Raw genomic sequence first — 22,939 nt, 5'->3', positions numbered from 1 at the left:
ACCGCTGGCAAGCTGCTCTGAGCCTACCAGTGCTTGTCCACCCTACTTTGAGTCCTCTATTCAGTGTGCCACCTCTAGAGGACACCTGCTGGCTTTCAATTCTTCCTTGAACATTTATCAAGGTAGTCACTAGGGCCCCATGCAAAAACAATTTTCTAGATATATAGATAAACAGATGAACAGGAGGCCTTCAGTGGGTTTAGGTGGCTTGAAGAATCAACACAATAACCAAAAGTGGGAATCCCAGGAGATCATAAAAAACCCCCAGGATATTATCTTGTCTATATACAGGTGTTTTTGTTTTTATTCCACCATTTGTGAAGGTTGAGTAGATGAAAAAAACTAAGCCTGGAGTGGTGGTAACCTTGGACATTATTCAAGGTAGTCACTAAGGCCCCTGTGCAAGAAGGACACCCATTGGCTTTTAATTGGTCTGGGCAGGCTGATGAAGAAAACTAAGCATGGAGTGGTGGCAACCTTGGACATTGATGAAGGTAGTCACTAAGGCCCCTGTGCAGGACAGAGGACACCCATTGGCGTTCAATGGGTCTAGGCAAGCTGATGAAGAAAACTAAGCATGGAGTGGTGATAATCTAGGACATTGATCAAGATAGTCACTAAGGCCTCTGGGCAAGAAGGAGGACACCCGTTGGCTTTTAATTGGTCTAGGCAGGCTGATGAAGAAAACTGAGCACAGGGTGGTGGTAACCTTGGACATTGATGAAGGTAGTCACTAAGGCCCCTGTGCAGGACAGAGGACACCCATTGGCGTTCAATGGGTCCAGGCAAGCTGATGAAGAAAACTAAGCATGGAGTGGTGATAATCTAGGACATTGATCAAGAAAGTCACTAAGGCCTCTGGGCAAGAAGGAGGACACCCATTGGCTTTTAATTGGTCTAGGCAGGCTGATGAAGAAAAGTAAGCACAGGGTGGTGGTAACCTTGGAGATTGATGAAGGTAGTCACTAAGGCCCCTGTGCAAGAAGAAGGATATCCATTGGCTTTTAATGGATCTAGGCAGGCTTATGAATCATACTAAGCATGGAGTGGTGACAACCTTGGATGCTGATGAAGCTAGCCACTAAGGCCCCTGTGCAAGAAGGAGGACACCCATAGACTTTCAATGGGTCTAGGCAGGCTGTTGAAGAAAACTAAGCTTGGAGTGCTGGTAACCTTGGACATGGAAGAAGATAGCCACTAAGGCCTCTGTGCAAGAAGGAGGACACTCATTGGCTTTCAGTGGGTCTAGGCAGACTGATGAAGAAAACTAAGCATGGAGTGGTGGCAACCTTAGCATATTGAGTTATTTTGAGGGAACAGCAAATTTACACTGTTATACAAGCTGTACACTCACTACTTTACATTGTAGCAAAGTGTCATTTCTTCAGTGTTGTCACATGAAAAGATATGATAAAATATTTACAAAAATGTGAGGGATGTACTGTGAGATACTGTATATTGCGATTTTGAACTGTCAAATGGCATTGGTGTGAACCGGGGTTAGGCTGCATTCACACCTGGGCGTTTTGAATCGCGATTCTGCCCGCAATTTCAAAACGCTCTGGAAAAAAATGACAAATCCCACAATGCAAATTTGAGATGCCATTTATTTTAATGGCACCTAAAAATACAGTGCGGTTCTGCCGCAATTCTCTCGCCATATATCATGCTGCAATCGTGGCAAACCGCATGGTGTGAAACATGTCGCACAAAAAAAGCTCAGGAGCTACCTTTAGGCTCTGTTTCCACTTGTGTAACTTGTCCTGCGATTTGGGACTGCAAAGTCGCATGACAAGTCATACCCCATGATTTCCAATGAGTACCGTTCATATCTGTGCGACTTCAAGTCGCAGCGACTTCAAAGTAGTAGTACTTTGGTCCGACTTTGATGCAACTTGAGGCCCTCAGACCTTAAGAATACACAGGCATTGCTTCAAGTCGCATCAAAATCGCGCAACTTTCAGGTCGCAAGTGGAAACCTAGGCTTAGACGACAAGCTGCCGCGATTGCACCATGATTTATGGTGAGACAATTGTGGCAGAACCGCAGAACTGTTCCCCAACCCTCTCCTGACCCCTCTCCATGCTCCTCACCCCTCTCCTGATTTCTGTCCATGGTTCTCATCCCTCTCCTGACCCCTCTCCATGCTCCTCATCCCTCTCCTGACCCTTCTCCATGCTCCCCATCCCTTTCCGGACCCTTCATCATGCTCCCCATCTCCCTCCTGACCCCACTCTATGTTTCCCATCCCATTCCTTACTCTTCTGCGTGCTCCCCATCCCTCTCCTGACCTCTCTTCATGATCCCCATCTCTCTCCTGACCCTTCTCCATGCTCCCCATCCTTCTCCTGACCCTTCTCCATGCTCCCCATCCCTCTCCTGACCCCTCTCCATGTTCCCCATCCCTCTCCTGACCCCTCTTTATGTTCCCCATCCCTCTCCTGATCCCCCTCTATGCTCCTTATCCCTCTCCTGACCCCTCTCCATGCTGCTCATCCCTCTCCTGACCCTTCTCCATGCTCCCCATCCCTTTCCGGACCCTTCACCATGCTCCCCATCTCCCTCCTGACCCCACTCTATGTTTCCCATCCCACTCCTTACTCTTCTGCGTGCTCCCCATCCCTCTCCTGACCTCTCCTAATGATCCCCATCCTTCTCCTGACCCTTCTCCATGCTCCCCATCCCTCTCCTGACCCCTCTCCATGTTCCCCATCCCTCTCCTGACCCCTCTTTATGTTCCCCATCCCTCTCCTGATCCCCCTCTATGCTCCTTATCCCTCTCCTGACCCCTCTCCATGCTCCCCATCCCTCTCCTGACCCCTCTCCATGCTCCTCATCCTCTTCTGAACCCTCTCTATGCTACCCATCCCTCTCCTGACTTCTGTGCATGGTTCTCATCCCTCTTCTGACCCCTCTCCATGCTCCTCATCCCTCTCCTGACCCTTCTCCATGCTCCCCATTCCTCTGCTGATCCTTCTCCATGCTCCCCATCCCTCTCCTGACCCTTCTCTATGCTCCCCACCCCTCTCCTGACCCCTCTCCATGCTCCCCATCCCTCTCCTGACCCCTCTCCATGCTCCTCATCCTCTTCTGAACCCTCTCTATGCTACCCATCCCTCTCCTGACTTCTGTGCATGGTTCTCATCCCTCGTCTGACCCCTCTCCATGCTCCTCATCCCTCTCCTGACCCTTCTCCATGCTCCCCATTCCTCTGCTGATCCTTCTCCATGCTCCCCATCCCTCTCCTGACCCTTCTCTATGCTCCCCACCCCTCTCCTGACCCTTCTCCATGCTCCCCATCCCTCTCCTGACCCTTCTCTATGCTCCCCACCCCTCTCCTGACACCTCTCAATGCTCCCCATCCATCTCCTGACCCCTCTCCATGATCCCCATCCCTCTCTTAACCCCCTCCATGCTCCTCATCCTGCTCCTGACCCCTCTCCATGCTCCCCCTATGACTCGCCTACTTGTCTTATTTTCTTATCCTGCTCCTTTCCTCCCCCCTCCTCTCCCCAGACTCTTCAGTGAAGGAAAATGGCTCAGCAAACATCGAAATTGTGCCTCCCACTCCTTTATCACACTTCTCATTGTCTGATACATTTTCATTGCCCTTTTTGGCTAACAGAAAACATTTTAACTTGTGACCTCCAGTTCCTCGAGAATGCTCCCCACCCTCGTTCCATTCTTCCCACCTCCCTGATTTGTCAGCCGGCCACTGCTGGCAAGAAAATGTTTTTCATTCCTTGTCTCAGGAGCTTTCGCTTCCCTTCCAATACACCTACATGCTGCTTTTTTACCAAGACCCCGGCCTAGTGCTGCGTCTGCTACTTTCTGCTCATAAATATTGCTCATTTGGTTTGGACATGTCTGGCTACAGTGTTTCCGTGAAAAGCTACTGCTGATATTATATTTGCTGTACTAATTAGTGATGGGATTCTTTAAAGCTGAACTCGGGAATAAGTAAATATTGCCTAACTACAAGAGTCATGTGAATTCTTCCTTGAATCTCGGTGTGCTTTGTGTATTTCTTCAAGATCTGTGCAGTAATCCAATGTGAGACTTTCCCTCTGTGTAGGAGCTTCCTGTAATAAAGACCAATCACTGCTGCTCTCTCTCCTTGTGCAGGGGGACTGGTCTTGTCTCCGCCCCCTTCCTGTAGTTTTCTGCAGGCAGACTTTGGGAGGTGGAGCCTTCTGGGCCCCTCCCACAGCTCTGCTCTTTGCACAGGCTATGTACAGCACAGCAATGATGTCACTGGAGCAAGAACATAGCTATAGACCTAAGCAGTCCATGCAGCTGCAGTGGGGCCCAAGGGCAGGAGGGGACCCGTGCATGCTATTCTTCTCATCCACCTTTCTTGACCAGCTTACTTGGGGTTCACCAGAAAAGGATGAGTTTATTTGGCGAGTAATGCCTCGTACACACGATCGGACTTTCTGACAACAAAACCGTGGAGTTTTGTCCGAAGGGTGTTGGCTCCAACTTGTCTTGCATACACACGGTCACACAAATGTTGGCCAACAATTACGAATGTAGTGACGTACAAGACGTACGGCGAGCTGATAAAAAGGAAGTTCAATAGTGATGCGTGATTCAGAGCATGCGTGTTTGTACTTTGGACTTTTGTCCGATGGACTTGTGTACACACGATCGGAAAATCGGACAACACACATTTGTTGGCGGAAAATTTGAGAACATGCTAGCCAACAGTTGTTGGTGGAAAGTCCGACAACAAATGTCCGATGGAACATATACACGGTCGGACTTACCGCCAACAAGCTTACATCCAACATTTCCCGTTGGAAAATCCGATCGTGTGTACGTGGCATAAGTGTGTTGAGAGATTGACCTCTGTCGCGTGGAGTAAGCCAGAACGGGTTATCTATGGATTGCAGTTCAGCATCCAAGGCCTACCCAGGGTGGGATTTCTTGAGCAGTGTGATATTTAACCATGTACCACGGACAGGCGACCTGCATAGGGAAATCGATGTATGCATGCGCCGCTGCCTGCTCCTGGGCTTAGGGGAGCGTAACCCGCTGTGAGTGTACACAGTGGGGGCCTGTCAGCAAGTTCTGGCCAATGATTCACAGCCGGGACCTGCTGATCGGCTGTGTCCAGTCACAGCCCAGAGCTCTGTGTTGACAATCCACACAGAGCTCTGTACAGAGGGAATGATCTCTCTGTTTCTCCTTCCTGCAAAGAAACTTAGAGATCTAGTAGTAAGAGCCCTTGCACACTGGGGCGGTTTGGAGGCGCTATTGCGCTAATAAAAGCGCCTGCAAACCGCCCCGAAAGTGCCGCTGCTTTCATTCCAGTGTGCAAGCCCTGAGGGCTTGCACACTGGAGCGATGCGCTGGCAGGACGGTAAAAAAAGTCCTGCTAGCAGCATCTTCGGAGCGGTGAAGGAGCGGTGTGTATACCGCTCCTTTACCGCTCCTGCCCATTGAAATCAATGGGACGGCGCGGCTATACCGCCAGCAAAGCGCCTCTGCAGAGGCGCTTTGCGGTGGTATTCAACCCTTTCTCGGCCGCTAGCGGGGGGTAAAACCGCCCCGCTAGCGGCCGCATACCGACGGTAAAACGCCGCTAATAATAGCGGCGTTTTACCGCTGACGCCGCCCCCCGCCCCAGTGTGCAAGGGCTCTCAAAGTAGCTCACTTTACACACATTACATATAGCTAGGCACACTTTTAACCTCTTGATTAACCCTGAGATGTTAACCCCTTCCCAGCCAGTGTATTATCATTGATCACTGTATTAGTGTCATTGGCGATGTCAGTAGCAGTTAGTCAGTTCCTCCCCCCTGCAACAGTTGACCCCTTTCACACTGGCGCGTTTTTCAGGTGCTTTTGAGCTAAAAATAGCGCCTGTAAAGCGCCTGAAAAATGTCTCCCCTGCAGCCCCAGTGTGAGAGCCGGAGTGCTTTCACACAGGAGCGGTGCGCTTGCAGGACGTTCGGCAGAGGCGCTTTGCGGGCACTATTAACCCTTTATTTGGCTGCTAGGGGGGGTGTAAAAGCGCCCCGCTAGCGGCCGAAAAGCGCGGCTATTACAGCGGTAAAGTGCCGCTAACATTAGTGGTGCTTTACCGCTAATGCTCCACCGCCCCAGTTTGAAAGTAGCCTAAGTGTCAGATTATCCGCCGCGCTATCACAGTCCCATTATATGTCACAGATCACCACCATTACTAGTATAAGAAAAAATAAATAATAATAATATATATTTCAGTATATATGCACCATAATTTGTAGAAACCAATCAATTTACACTTATTGCGATTTTTTTTACCAAATACATGTAGGAGCAGTGGCGGCCCGTCCATTAGGGGCGCACGAGCGCTGCCCTCTATCCGTGCGTCCGGCCCCCCCCCAATCTACATGCAGGGTGCTAGACGCATGGATTCCAATGAGGTTTTTTTTTTTTTTTTTTTTTTTAAACACAGAGGTTTTAATAGGCTTCAAAAAAGGGTGGACTCAGGGGTGCAGCGCACTGCACCCTGAGCCCAGCCAGTTGTGTGACAATAGCGAATTCACTATTGTTACACTAATTCTCCTCCCAGCCAATCAGGAAGCGGGTCCTGAGACCTGGGTGCGGGTAACCCGACCGGGGGGTGGGGTTGCTGTGGGTGCATTGTTTGACACCCCCCAAAAATATATCACCAGCTGCTTCTGTGTAGGAGAATATATTTTGGCCAAAACTTATTAGAGCCCTTTCACACTGGGGCGGGGGGGCGGCGTCGGCGGTAAAACGCCGCTATTATTAGCGGCATTTTACCGTCGGTATGCGCCCGATAGCGGGGCGGTTTTACCCCCCGCTAGCGGCCGAGAAAGGGTTAAATACCACCGCAAAGCGCCTCTGCAGAGGCGCTTTGCTGGCGGTATAGCCGCGCCGTCCCATTGATTTCAATGGGCAGGAGCGGTAAAGGAGCGGTATACACACCGCTCCTTCACCGCTCCGAAGATGCTGCTAGCAGGACTTTTTTTACCGTCCTGCCAGCGCATCGCTCCAGTGTGCAAGCCCTCGGGGCTTTCACACTGGAATGAAAGCAGCGGCACTTTCAGGGCGGTTTGCAGGCGCTATTATTAGCGCAATAGCGCCTCCAAACCGCCCCAGTGTGCAAGGGCTCTTAAGAATTTTTTATTTTTCTATTGGATATGTTTTGTAGCAAATAGTAAAAAATATATATTTTTTTTTTTCAAAATTTTCAGGCTTTTTTCTTTTATATTACAAAAAATAAAAAACCCAGGGGTGATCAAATACCCCCAAAAGAAAACTGATATAAATGTCATTTGGGTACAGTGTTGCATGACTGCGCAATTACCAGTTAAAGTAGCGCAGTGCTGAATAGCAAAATATGGCCCAGTCATGAAGGGGGGTAAAACCTTCCGGAGGTGAAGTGGTTAAGGAGGGGGCCAGTTGAGCCACCTGATAATATTTAGTAAAGTGCGGAATGCCGAGCCCCCCTAGTATTGGCAGGCTTGGTCCATCTTTTTCTCAGCACAGGTTACCACTTTTTTTTTATTTCTTCTGTTTTATATATCATCGAAAGCTTTGCGTTAAATCTATTAAGTGCAAAATAATTACCTATTGATCCTCTCAGAAATCGTGTCACATGACAAATTTCCATGTTCTCTGCAGTATTATCTCAAGCCATGTGAGATAAGCTCTGGGAAATATGGATCACACCCCTCCCCCAACTATATTATGGAGATAGGGAGAAAGGGAGGTGTTCTGTAGCCCATGAGAAAAAAGGGGAAAAGAAAGGGTATTTAAGGATGATCAACCGGTATTAAATCTATGTATCACACCAAATTAATAAAAAAAAATACATACCGGTATTTTATTACAAAATGAAAAAAAATTTGTATAACCACAGAGAAATTGACCCTGAGGTTATACCACAGTAAACATCTTCATAAAATTGTAATGGCAGTTGTCATAAATCCAAATGTCTGACGTGTTTTGCAGTCACTGCTGCTTCTTCAGGACTTCACATTTCCAAATGACAGATGCCTTGTTACATATACAGTAACTTTAATCTATAAGTCAAAAACACAGATCTAAATATACTGCATAGGTGGACGTGCAAAATATATATATAACGATGAACAAATAAATAGCACCAGTGGCGGCTGGTGCTCAATTTTCTTGGGGGGGGGGGGGGAGGGTGGCCCTCACCCAGCCAGCCAACCACTCGATCGATCCCCACTTATCCCACCCTACCCTCCCTGTGGCCTGATTGAGATCGATTGCCGATTCGCTCACCCGTCAGGCCCCCAGCCAGCCCCGCACACCCCATCCAGGTCGAGGCTTTGGCAGTCCCCCCCCCCCCCCCGCATCTCCTCCTGAGTCCCAATGGTCACTTCTCCTCCCAGCCAATGAGGACTTAGGACTCGCGGCAAATCGGGTCTTAGGACTCCCGGTCTCAGAACCTGCTTCCTGATTGGCCGGGAGGAGAAACAAGAAGACATTAGTGAATGTCACACAATTGGGTGGGCTTGGAGTGCAGTGCTCTGCGCCCCGAGCCCACCCTTTTTGGAGCCAATTAGAGCCTCAGGCTCTAATCATGTGCTTAAAAAAAAAACCCATTGAAATCCATGCCTCCGGCGCCCTGTATGTAGATTAGGGGCATGGATTAGGGGGGGGCGGCGCCCCTGGACCCCATATGAGCGGCCGCCACTGATTAGCACTGTATACAATTACATGGCATATAAATTCTATTCAACTGTGAAGGAGGAGACATATGACCAGGAGGGGGAAAGAACAGCCACGCCTACACCAAAATTGTGGTGTAGGTGTTGTGTGTGTGTTTTTTTTCCCCTCCTGCTCATACTGTATGTCTCCTTCTTCCCAGTTGAATGGAACGTAGATGCTATGTAATTGTATAGAGTGCTAATTATTTGATCATCACTGCTTAACATATTTATACATATTTCGCACATCCACCTATGCAATATATTTATATCTGTGTTTTTGATCTATAGATTAATGTCACTGTATTTGTAACAAGGCATCTGTCATTTGGCAGTGTAAAGTCCTGAAGAAGCAGCAGTGAGCGCGAAACGTGTCAGACATTTGGATTTATGATACTTATTATATTGTGATATTTTAAAAAAATGTTATACAATTTTATAAAGATATTTCTGGTGATATCACATCAGGGTGAATTTCCCTATGGTTATATATATTTTGTGATTTTGTAATAAAATCTGTATATACAGCTGTGCTCATAAGTTTACATACCCTGGCAGAATTTATGATTTTTTGGCCTTTTTAAGAGAATATGAATGATAACACAACAACTTTTCTTTCACTCATGGTTAGTGTTTGGCTGAAGCCATTTATTATCAATCAACTGTGTTTACTCTTTTTATATCATAATCACAACAGAAACTACCCAAATGACCCTGACCAAAAGTTTAAATACCCCAGTTCCTAATACCATGTATATCCCCCTTTAACATCAATGACAGCTTGAAGTCTTTTGTGGTATTTGTGGATGAGGCTCTTTATCTTCTCAGATGGTAAAGTTGCCCATTCCTCTTGGCAAAAAGCCTCCAGTTCCTGTAAATTCTTGGGCTGTCTTGCATGAACGGCACGTTTGAGTTCTCCCCAGAGTGGCTCAATGATATTGAGGTCAGGAGACTGAGGATGACCCTCCAGAACCTTCACTTTATTCTGCTGGAGCCAATGGCAGGTCAACTTTGCCTTGTGGTTTGGATCATTGTCATGTTGGAATGTCCAAGTACGTCCCATGTGCAGCTTCCTGGCTGATGAATGCAAATGTTCCTCCAGTATTTTTTGATAACATACTGCATTCATCTTGCCATCAATATTGACCAAATTTCCTGTGCCTTTGTAGCTCACACATCCCCAAAACATCAGCGATCCACCTCCGTGTTTCACAGTAGGAATGGTGGACCTTTCATCATAGGCCTTGTTGACTCCTCTCCAAATGTAGTGTTTATGGTTGTGGCCAAAAAGCTTGATTTTGGTCCCATCACTCCAAATGACTTTGTGTCAGAAGGTTTGAGGCTTGTCTCTGTGCTGTTTGGCGTATTGTAGGCGGGATACTTTGTGGCATTTGCGTAGTAATGGCTTTCTTCTGGCGACTCGACCATGCATCCCATCTTTCTTCAAGTGCCTCCTTATTGGGCATCTTGAAGCCACACCACATGTTTTCAGAGAGTCCTGTATTTCACCTGAAGTTATTTGTGGGTTTTTCTTTGCATCCCAATCAATTTTCCTGGCAGTTGTGGCTGAAATCTTAGTTGGTCTACCTGACCGTGGTTTGGTTACAACAGAACCCCTCATTTTCCACTTCTTGATTAGAGTTTTAACACTGCTGATTGGCATTCTCAGTTCCTTGGATATCTTTTTATATCCCTTTCCTGTTTTATACAGTTCAACTACCTTTTCCCGCAGATCCTTTGACAATTCTTTTGCTTTCCCTATGACTCAGAATCCAGAAACGTCAGTGCAGCACTGGATGAAAGATGCAAGGGTCTGTCAGGAGTCCAGAAAATCATTGACCTTTTATACACACACTAATTGCAAGCAAACAGATCACAGGTGAGGATGGTTACCTTTAATAGCCATTCAAACCCCTTTGTGTCAACTTGTGTGCACGTTAGACATGTGCGGTTCGTTTCGTTCCGAATTCTGACAATTTTTTTGTTATTTGGAGATTCGGATATATCCGAATACCCAAATTACAATAAACAAATTTTACTGAATGCTCCGAATAACGTAACTAAATTCGTCTGAATTTTGGAAATTCGAACTGAGATTCGGATCTAATTTTACATTGAACTCCAGTCGAATTCTCACTACACATATTGCTGAAATCAAAGACTGTGTGTGTTATTAGAGTACCATTTCGAAATAATGCTGTTTTCGTTAAGCCAAAGGTGATTGAAAGAGTCATTCTAATCATTTGATGAAGATTTTTCTTTTGTTTGTTCACTTTGCTGCAATGGAATCGAGAACAATATAACATTTTCGTTTCGACCGATTCGAAAATTTATCGATTTGATTGTTTCAAATCAAAAAAATTGGTAAATTGGAAGAAAATTCGAAAATTCTCAATAGGAATTCCGAAAACGAATTTAACGAATCGACAGAATTTAACTAAACGAAATAACTAGATTAACGAATCGAAACGAAACCAAACGCCTTTTTTTTTTTTTTTTGTCATGCACATGTCTAGTGCATGTTATCAGGCCAAAATCACCAGGGTATGTAAACTTTTGATCTGAATTTGATTTGAACTTCATCAGACTTAATCTGACTTCAACCCCAGATGAAGTCTGAGTAGACGAAACGCGTCGGGAGACTCCACTGCCTGCCATCAGTTTTACTATAAGCGCTTTTTTAATATGGAGAATGTAAGTGTTTTACCTTAATAAATCTTATTTTAAGAAAACGGTATTATACTATGTGGCCCCTTTTCTTACCTTCTACGAGCCACAACGAAATCGGGTTATACATGAAAGAATTTTGTCGGGAGCCCTAGAAACAGCATCTGGATTCCATATTGTCCCATCGGGAGACCCCACTTCATTGCCCGGTGGCAATACAAGCATTACTGACTCAGGGGACATACGTCTCTGTGAGTCCAACGGTTCTGGTAAGCCTGCATTGCTTCCATACGGGGGATCCTATTATTGTGTATTACCTCTCTCAATTTATCTACGCGGTGTATAGACACCACCACCTGTTTGGGACTCTCTATTGGTCTTCAGATTTTCTATGCAACAGATACCTATTGAAATCTTTTTCAGTACCATTCTGAACGTATGGTGTTATGAACAAATGGTTGGATACATCTGTTTTTTGCCATTTTAATAGTTTTTTTGATCTAAACTAGCGCTACACTATATATACCTGCACTATTTACAAATTTCCTTATTTGGTGTGTGAGCTGCTATTACTGAGTAAGCGCAGTGTCTTTGAATATTTTTTTCACCTTTTTTCTAATGTCTGATATGCTGTTGGGTTATTAACCTGCCGGTATGGGGCTGATTCAGCGTTTTTTTCGATTGTATAACCCCCCACAGCTTTCATGATAACTTCTGTAGCCAAAACACTTCCTGTTTTGGGGTGACAACGCTACAGTGCAGTCACCCCAGAACAGGAAGTGTGTTGTTTGCAGGATCACTAGGTAAAAAGGCAGAGAAAAAAAATTACTGCAGCCACTACATCTAAGGAATTGTAAGCTGCAAAATGTTTTTTTTTTTTTTTGGTTCTTGGATTTAGATAATTTTCAATAAAAATGTTAGATCCTGAGATACCCATGCTTTTTTTTTAATTTTTTTTTTTTTACAAAGGGTCATTGGTGTCCCCGGGTCAGGAATCATACCATGTCTATGTAACACATTGCATGCAGTGAGATAGCACGCTGTATATTCCTCCCAGCTAGCTCCTGGGAATCCCAGATCTGTATTCTCATTCTGTGAAAGCCACAAGAGACCCGTCCGGGAAGAGAGCACAGCATGGGGTGAGAATGGGATTTACAAGAAGATGTAAAAAAATAGCCGGGGGTTTTCCAGACAGGGACATGATCAGCGCCTGCACTGGGTGGACTGCCTATTGCACCACACTCTGCTTTATTTACTCAGCATTTACTTATCTATGGAAAGTGATATACAGAAGATTGATACATTTTTACTAAGCAAAGGCACAGAGAATACAGTATCTCACAAAAGTAAGTACACCCCTCACATTTTTGTAAATATTTTATTCTATCTTTTCATGTGACAACACTGAAGAAATGACACTTTGCTACAATGTAAAGTAGTGAGTGTACAGCTTGTATAACAGTGTAAATTTGCTGTCCCCTCAAAATAACTCAACACACAGCCAATAATGTCTAAACCGCTGGCAACAAAAGTGAAAATGGCCAAATTGGGCCCAATTAGCCATTTCCCCTCCCCGGTGTCATGTGACTCGTTAGTGTTACAAGGTCTCAGGTGTGAATGGGGAGCAGGTGTGTTAAATTTGGTGTTATCGCTCTCACTCTCTCATACTGGTCACTGGTAGTTCAACATGGCACCTCATGGCAAAGAACTCTCTAAGGATCTGAGAAAAAGAATTGTTGCTCTACATAAAGATGGCCTAGGCTATAAGAAGATTGCCAAGACCCTGAAACTGAGCTGCAGCACGGTGGCCAAGACCATACAGCGGTATAACAGGACATGTTCCACTCAGAACAGGCCTCACCATGGTCAACCAAAGAAGTTGAGTGCGCGTGCTCAGCGTCATATCCAGAGGTTGTCTTTGGGAAATAGACGTATGAGTGCTGCCAGCATTGCTGCAGAGGTTGAAGGGGTGGGGGGTCAGCCTGTCAGTGCTCAGACCATACGCCGCACACTGCATCAAATTGGTCTGCATGGCTGTCATCCCAGAAGGAAGCCTCTTCTAAAGATGATGCACAAGAAAGTCCGCAGTTTGCTGAAGACAAGCAGACTAAGGACATGGATTACTGGAACCATGCCCTGTGGTCTGATGAGACCAAGATAAACTTATTTGGTTCAGATGGTGTCAAGTGTGTGTGGAGGCAACCAGGTGAGGATTACAAAGACAAGTGTGTCTTGCCTACAGTCAAGCATTCAGCAAAGGAAAAAGTGGCCTTGCATCGGTGGTATCACTGGAAGGAAGAAAGTCCCTGTGTCGGTGGTGTCGTTGGAAGGAAAAAATGCCCCTGCATTAGTGGTATCACTGGAAGGAAAAAAAAAGGTTCCTGCATTGGTGGTGCCAGTGAAAGAAAAAAATCCCCATATCAGCGGTGTCACTGGAACAAAAAAATACTCCTGCTTCGGTGGTGTCACTGGAAGGAAAAGAAGTCCTTGTGCCATTGGTGTCAGTGAAATGGAAAACTGTCCCCATGTTAGTAGGGTCACTGGAAAGAAAAAAATTCCCCATGTCAGTGGTGTCATTGGAAGGAAAAAATGTCCCTGCATTGGTGGTGTCAGTGGAAGGAGAAAGAGACAGGAAGAAGGGCAGTCTGTCTTTGCTCCCCAGTGGTGTCTATCTGAGAAGGAGGTGTACTCTCGGCGGGCTCCCACTCTGATCCACCTACAGCAGGCTGCTATTGGTAGGAGGAAAGAGCAGAATCCTCCCTCCAGCAGCTATTCCTAACAGTCACTACTACTAGTGCAGTTACTACTGTCAGTAAGGCACCGAAGAATGGTGCAGCCGAAGTTACCAGTGCACCCCCCCCCCCCCCCCACATATACTATATTACCTTTATGAACTTATATGAACTTTAATAGCATCCCAGTCTTAAGCCTCGTACACACGATCGGATTTTCCACAGACAAAACCTCTGACTTTTGTCTGAAGGTGTGTGCCTGGATTTTGTCTTACAAACGGTACACAATTGTCGGCCAATAAACATGAATGTAGTGACGTACTACGAGCCATAAAAAAAGGAAGTTCAATTGTCAGGCACCCCTTTGGGCTCCTTCTGCTAATTTCGTGTTAGTAGAAGTTTGGTGAGTGTTGATTTGCGCTTTTCATTTCACGCTTTTCAGTTCGTTTCTGAATGGCCGTTTGTCAACCAGCCATATTGCAGAATCGGAGGAGATAACGTGTTATTTATTATTGGCCTTGGAGTTATTGCTTTGACCCATATCCAGTCCAGGAACAGGAGGAGGAGGATTTCTTGGACCAAAAATTGGTTGCTTTATTAATCGTAACTCATTATGTCATATGCCTTTGCTGCGGGAGCTCCAGGAGAATAATCCGGATGATTTTCGGAATTATCTCCGGATGACGGACCCCTGCTTTCACCAACTCTTGGCATTAGTGACCCCCTATATTAAGAAGCAGGACACATACATGAGGCTTTTATTTTATTTTTTGGATGAATAATAATGATTTGATTTGGTATTTTTTCTATATTTTTGGATGCATAGAACGCACTTTTTGGTTAAGTTCTATTGGAAGATAACATGTCTAATTTTATTTGTTTTCTTTTTTTATGCACAATAAAAAAATTGTGGAGAATAATACTTGGCTTTGTGTTTTACTTCAAATGACAGTTTGGGAGTCGGCAGTTACATTTAAAAAAATATAATGTAAAATTGACAAGGGACACCAACATAGTTGTATCTTTCATCTTATAAACTACGGGATAATTGTGTTGTGGTAACTTGCACCAAAAAAAAAACAACAAGCATAATAATATTATTCTTGATATCACTAGAAAGAAAAAGCCTTTGAAAATTCGTTTGCAATAACATCCAGTATCACCAGCAAAGCAGCTTCACTATTATCCTATTAAAGAAGAAGAGAATTGTGCGCTGCATTTCGAGATTTCATAATTTGTCGCGTCACGAATGTTAATTCTCCATTACGAATGCTGGTTCCTTGCTTCTGAGCATGCGTGGTTGTACTTTGGACTTTTGTCCGACGGACTTGTGTACACACGCTCGGAAAATCCAACAACAGACATTTGTCCGCGGAAAATTTTAAAGCCTGCCATCCAACATTTGTCCGCGGAAAATCCGACAATTGTTCTGATGGAGCATACACACGGTCGGATTTTCCGCCAACAGCCTGTCATCGCACATTTCCCATCGGAAAATCCGATCGTGTGTACGGGGCATTAGTCCGTAGGGTTCAATATTGAGTTGGCCCGCTCTTTGCAGCTATAACAGCTTCAACTCTTCTAGGAAGGCCGTCCACAAGGTTTAGGAGTGTGTCTATGGGAACGTTTGACCATTCTTACCGAAGCGCATTTGTGAGGTCAGGCACTGATGGTGGACAAGAAGGCCTGGCTCTCAGTCTCCGCTCTAATTCATCCCAAAGGTGTTCTATTGGGTTAAGGTCAGGACTTTGTGCAGGCCAGTCAAGTTCTTCCACCCCAAACTCACTCATCCATGTCTTTATGGACCTTGCTTTGTGCACTGGTGTGCAGTCATGTTGGAAGAGGAAGGGGACATCCCCAAACTGTTCCCACAAAGTGGAGAGCATGAAATTGTCCAAACTGTCTTGGTATGCTGACGCCTTAAGAGTTCCCTTCACTGGAACTAAGGGGCCAAGCCCAACCCCTGAAAAACAACCCCAAACCATAATCCCCCCTCCACCAAATGATTTGGACCAGTACACCAAGGTCCATAAAGACATGGATGAACGAGTTTAGGGTGGAGGAACTTGACTGGCCTGCACAGAGTCCTGACCTCAATCGACAGAACACCTTTGGGATGAATTAGAGTGGAGACTGCGAGCCAGGCCCTCTCGTCCAACATTAGTGCCTGAGCTCACAAATGCGCTTCTGGAAGAATGGCCAAACATTGCCATAGACACACTCCTAAACCTTGTGGACAGCCTTCCCAGAAGAGTTCAAGCTGTTTTAGCTGCAAAGGGTGGGCCAACTCAATATTGAACCCTACGGACTAAGACTGGGGTGCCATTAACGTTCATGTACGTGTAAAGGCAGGCTTCCCAATACTTTTGACAATATAGTGTGTCAACACTGCACCTGGGGCACATGCCCCTTCTGACCCCCTCCCTCAGGCCCCCTGTCCTGGCCCAAAATACAGATGAAATATTTCAATTGCATTATTTGCACTACACTTATGTACTGTATCTACTTTTTCATACATTTCAAAATTCTGTATGCTTTATAGCTACCACTTGGCATTGAGTGTTGCTGTTTGGCTTACTGTTAACCAATATTTCCAAGTCCTTTTCCTTACCCTATTTCCTATTTGATGTATAGGTGGCAGTGCCGTACCTACTTGACTTAGCAACTTTAAGTCCCTCTAAGACCCTGCAAGGCATACTGAGAATTTTGGGTTCCTCCACAGCTGGAGGACCTCGGCTGCCAAGCTCAGCTCTAGTTAGTCATTTAGTATAGAGTAACTGATCCAACTAGCAGACATCCTCAGCCCCAAAGTGTGACTCGGGGACTGAACTTTCCAACTTTTCCACTGACCTAACAGAAAAGTTAAGGATATCAAATGTTGAAAGCACAGGTTAAAAAGACATTTACTTCCAGCTTCTTCTAATACAACCCGACCCATCGTGGAAAAGAATAGCGCACTTTTTCCAGGGACGGCCTTTTTCGCACCGCCGCACGGCCAAGAAAACAAGGTAAACAAAATTCCAGATGTATTTATATTCCGCTAGAAAAATTAAATTGGAGGGGGGTGTGGGGGGGGTTTACCAGCACTACATCATAAGAGTAAAGAAGCCACAACGTCTCAATAAAGACAAATGTTTGACTTGGAGAAGAAAACTCAACAATGTATTTTACAAATGTAAACACGGCGTCACCGGGAGCGAAGACTCGAAGAACAGAGCGAAAAGTGTGACCTCATTTGTAGATTCAGTGCTATATAGACAAATACATGGAAACTCTTACATAATTGTTCTGAGCTAAAGAACTTAGATGGAGTTAAAAAAAAAAAAAATGGGGGATAAAGTTTATGGACCACTTGGCCTTTTTCTGCTCTCACTTTTCTATGCTTTTATTGTTATGAATCTTCTACTTTTTTTAATAAAGTGGATCCCCAGCAAATGTCCAAAATAAAAAAAATAAAAATATAGAGAGTGACGGCAGAAAAAGACAAAGTGGTCCATCGAGTCTGCCCGACCCTTTTTTTATATGTATACACAGAATTTCTACATTAAAATAAAAATAAAAATATCCCGCGCTGTCTGAATACGATTGATCATTTTTTGTTGAGCTGCATTTTTGTGTGTATATATATATATATATATATATATATATATATATATATATATATATATATATATATATATATATACTATATTACCAAAAGTATTGGGACACCTGCCTTTACACACACATCAACTTTAGTGGCATCCCAGTCTTAGTCCGTAGGGTTCAATATTGAGTTGGCCCACCCTTTGCAGCTATAACAGCTTCAACTCTTCTGAGAAGGCCGTTCACAAGGTTTAGGAGGGTGTCTATGGGAATGTTTGACCATTCTTCCAGAAGAACATTTGTGAGGTCAGGCACTGATGTTGGATGAGAAGGCCTGGTTCGCAGTCTCCGCTCTAATTCATCTCAAAGGTGTTCTATCAGATTGAGGCCAGGACTATGTGCCGGACAGTCAAGTTCATCCACCCCAAACTCACTCATGTATGTCTTTATGGACTTTGCTTTGTGCACTGGTGGAAGGGGGATCATGGCGTAGGGTTGTTTTTCAGGGGTTGATCTTGGCCCTTTAGTTCCAGTGAAGGGAACTCTTAAGGTGTCAGCATACCAAGACATTTTGGACAATTTCATGCTCCCAACTTTGTGGAAACAGTTTGGGGACGGCCCCTTCCTGTTCCAACATGACTGCACACCAGTGCACAAAGCAAGGTCCATAAAGACATGGATGAACGAGTTTGGGATGAAGGAACTTGACTGGCCTGCACAGAGTCCTGACCTCAACCCGATAAAACATGTTTGGGATGAATTAGAACGGAGACTGCGAGTCACGCCTTCTCGTCCAACATCAGTGCCTGACCTCACAAATGCACTTCTGGAAGAATGGTCAAACATTCCCATAGACACACTCCTAAACCTTGTGGACAGCCTACCCAGAAGATTTGAAACTGTAATAGCTGCAAAGGGTGGGCCAACGTTCACCTTTCGGACTAAGAATGGGATGCTATTAAAAGTTCATGTACATGTAAAGGCAGGCATCCCAATACTTTTGGTATATATATATATATATATATATATATATATATATATATATATATATGTGTGTGTGTATATTATTATTATTATTGTTATACAGGATTTATATAGCGCCAACAGTTTGCGCAGCGCTTAACAAAATGAAGGCGGAGAGTACAGTTACATTACAATTTGATACAAGAGGAATCAGAGGGCGTCTATGCAATATATATATATATAAAAAAATGATTTACTTCCAGCCTGGACCAGAAGCTGTACACTCACTACTTTACATTGTAGCAAAGTGTCATTTCTTCAGTGTTGTCACATGAAAAGATAGAATAAAATATTTACAAAAATGTGAGGGGTGTACTGTATATATGTATATATATATATATATATATATATATATATATATATATATATATATATATATATATATACATATACACACATAGTATCTCACAAAAGTGGGTACACCCCTCACATTTTTGTAAATATTTTCTTCTATCTTTTCATGTGACAACACTGAAGAAATGACACTTTGCTACAATGTAAAGTAGTGAGTGTACAGCTTCTGGTCCAGGCTGGAAGTAAATCATTTTTTTCTTCTTTAAAGCAAAAAATATTTTTTTTTTTTTTTTTTTTTTTAGCTTTTGCTTTTAAAGATTTTAAAGAAATTTTGGGTCTTTTTGACCAGAAGATCTCTCCATAAAGAGAAACTGTCATCCCTTATTTCTATTACAAGGGATGTTTACATTCCTTGTATTAGGAAAAAAAAAAAGTAAAAGAAAAAAGAAATTAAAGCGCCCCCATTTCTTCATGCTCACACACAGAAGCGAATGCATACATAGGTCGCGCGCGCATATGTAAATGGTGTTTGCACCATACATGTGAGGTATCGCTGCAAAAGTTAGAGCGAGGGCAATAGACCTCCTCTGTAACTCTAAACAGGTAACTTGTAAAGGTGTTTAAAACGTCATCTATGGAGATTTTTAAGTATCCTAGATTGTCACCATTCCACGAGTGTGTGCAATTTTAAAGCATGACATGTTGGGCATCTATTTACTCGGGGTAACATCATCTTTCACATTTTACAAAAAAATTGGGGAAACTATTGTGTTTTTTTTTTTTTTTTAATTCATTAAAATGTTTTTTTCCCAAAAAATTGCTTCGCCAATATCATGTGACATATAAAATTACAACGATCGCAATTGTATTCCCTAGGGTCTATGCTAAAAAAAAAGTATAATGTTTGGGGGTTATAAGTAATTTTCTAGCAAAAAATACTGATATAAACTTGTAAACAAAAGGTGCCAGAAAAAGCCTGGTCTATAAGGGAACTTCATCTCTTTTTGACCCCCTCCCCCCCCTTTCCTTTTTCCTTGGGTTATGTACAAAAACATACCCATATGTCCAGCAAATTCAGCCGTGTTTGATAAGGATTAGCTGCTCTGCTGCTGCAAACCTGGACTTCACGCCTTCATCTCCTCTGACATCAGCAGGGGGTTGGCTGCCTCTTCTGGGTTCTTGCAAAAGGCTCCCTGATGATGCACATGTGACATCATCAGGGGGTTTGGAACCCAGAATAAATAGCCTACCCCCCCAATGATGCGCCATGTTGCGTATGCTGTAGAGTACCCCAAGGCCTCCTGAGATGAGAGTGAGTTGGCATGACATGGACAAACGGGCAACTAATATGTCTTTCTTACCTAGGCGAGAACCCAAGAAGTGTAAGAAGGGTTCCCCAAAAAAAGGTATTTAAATAATATATAAAAAAATAAACTATCCGATAGTTAGAGAGGAGAGGGGTAGGATTGGTATGACAGATGGGGAGTGAAAATGGTGAAGATTCACTTTAAGTTATTTTACTTGGGACTCTCGATGCAAATAAGCCTCTAAAATATCATTGGGCTGGCCAAAGACTATTAGGTCTTCCTTATAAAAAAAAAGTGGCATTTACCCAGAAGTCCTTTGAACCTTTCCTTGGGGCTTCTAGGCATACTTTTCCCAGGGATCCCAGGGCTGAGGTTTCCCTGGTCCTTCTGGATTGAAGGATAGAGAAAAACATTTTCCGATTCCTGCCAGGAAATACAGTGCTAAATGTTGACAAAAGTGACAAATAATGAAAATTAAAATGCGAGGCACAAATGAGTCCATCAATTACTCCACGCAGTACAAACACCATTCCATCATTGTAGGCTGTTCCGTAGACGATCGTTAATTTAAGGAATAAGGCCGCTTTTGTCAGGTAACAGCGCCGCACTGTTGCCATGTGAAGGTCCCTTTTCTTATCCAACCAGAAGCCCATTAAAAGTTCATTAAGAGAATCCCTTGCGTGGACGACAATTAAACTGTTCCGTCATTCGCCAGCGTAAACCTCGTTAAGCCCTCGTCTTGTTCAAACAGAAATCCCATTTGCTGCGTCCCTTATTCATGCCCTCATTTACATTTTAAAAGGGAGAACATCAAAGTTGTAATGTATGCATGGAGGAAGGTAACGCAAGGCAGGCGGAGTAATCAGACTCCATTCCTTGGGCTCAGCCAACCAGCTTTCATGTATAGGGCTTTCTTAGGGGTATAAGTGGTTGGGACAGGCAAGGGGTACATCGATCATACAATCGTCCAAATTGCAGATTCTTATAATCACTTTAAATAAATATATAGGATAATAAATAAATAAACTCAACCACAGTGCAAAACACTTTTTATGAAAGTTGAATTCCATTTAAGGCAATTTCTGCATCGCTACCTTGTCCCAGACTGGACCAGTGTGAGTATGTACGTGTCCTACCTGTGTGATCCCTTCTGGAACGGGGGGGTCTCCAAACTTTCTATACAAAAGGGGCAGTATATCCTCCTTTAGACTTTAGGGGACAGACTGTGGCCAGCGGGTGTAGAAAATGACCCATCATCAGTAGGAGTAACAATACCTCAGGCTTGGTGGTTATGGCACTAAAAAATGGCATAGCGCTGGTAGTCAGTAGAAGGAACAATAGAGCCCCATTAATGGTGTCAGTGAGAGGAATAGTGTCCCATCATTGCTATCAGTGGAAGGAAAAGTGCCCCATCATTTGTATCAGCGGAAGAAATAGTGCCCCATCATTGGTGTCAGTGGAAGGAATAGTGCCCCATCATTGGTATCAGTGGAAGGAAAAGTGCCCCATCATTGGTGTCAGTGGAAGGAAAAGTGCCCCATCATTTGTATCAGCGGAAGAAATAGTGCCCCATCATTGGTGTCAGTGGAAGGAATAGTGCCCCATCATTGGTATCAGTGGAAGGAAAAGTGCCCCATCATTGGTATCAGTGGAAGGAAAAGTGCCCCATCATTGGTGTCAGTGGAAGGAATAGTGCCCCATCATTGGTATCAGTGGAAGGAAAAGTGCCCCATCATTGGTGTCAGTGGAAGGAATAGTGCCCCATCATTGGTGTCAGTGGAAGGAATAGTGCCCCATCATTGGTATCAGTGGAAGGAAAAGTGCCCCATCATTTTTGTCAGTGGAAGGAATAGTGCCCCATCATTGCTATCAGTGGAAGGAAAAGTGCCCCATCATTTGTATCAGTGGAAGGAATTGTGCCCCATCATTGGTATCAGTGGAAGGAATAGTGCCCCATCATTGGTGTCAGTGGGATGAATAGTGCCCCATCATTGGTATCAGCGAAAGAAATAGTGCCCCATCATTGGTGTCAGTGGAAGAGATAGTGTCTCATCATTGCTATCAGTGGAAAGAAATAGTGCCCCATCATTGGTGTCAGTGGAAGGAAAAGTGCCCCATCATTGGTGTCAGTGGAAGGAATAGTGCCCCATCATTGGTGTCAGTGGAAGGAATAGTGTCCTATCATTGGTGTCAGTGGAAGGAATAGTGCCCCATCATTGGTGTCAGTGGAAGAGATAGTGTCTCATCACTGCTATCAGTGGAAAGAAATAGTGCCCCATCATTGGTATCACTGGGAGGAAAGATGCCCCATCATAGGTGTTAGTGGAAGGAATAGTGCCCCATCATCGATGTCAGTCAGAATAGTGCTCCATCACTTGTGTCAGTGGGAGGAATAGGGTCCCAAGGGCTAGAAAAAAAGCCAAGCAAAGGGCCACTGCACTAGAATAATAAACAAACGTGTCCACAACGATCATTCTCAAACTAAATTCTACTTGTGTATGACCATCAGATTCGATTTTTTGTTCTTTGGATCATTGTCTCTGCATTCGCTACTTTGTAATTTATAGGGGATCTTTTCAAGTCTGCATCAATACAGCCCTGACATGTCACAATATACAGCGCCAGTATAATCTTTCAA

The 22,939-nt window shown here is 44.2% G+C and overlaps 1 protein-coding gene across 1 annotated transcript in view; it reads right to left on the bottom strand.

The window, feature by feature from the left end:
• AGMO (alkylglycerol monooxygenase) overlaps positions 1-22,939 on the bottom strand; it is a 314,856-nt gene that overhangs the window by 39,032 nt on the left and 252,885 nt on the right. The window lies entirely within an intron of this gene.

Source organism: Aquarana catesbeiana, linkage group LG05, assembly GCF_042186555.1.
Source record: "Aquarana catesbeiana isolate 2022-GZ linkage group LG05, ASM4218655v1, whole genome shotgun sequence".
Taxonomy (NCBI): Eukaryota; Metazoa; Chordata; class Amphibia; order Anura; family Ranidae; genus Aquarana; species Aquarana catesbeiana.
The sequence above is the reverse complement of the archived record's forward strand: the minus strand, read 5'-3'. Positions and strand labels throughout refer to the sequence as shown.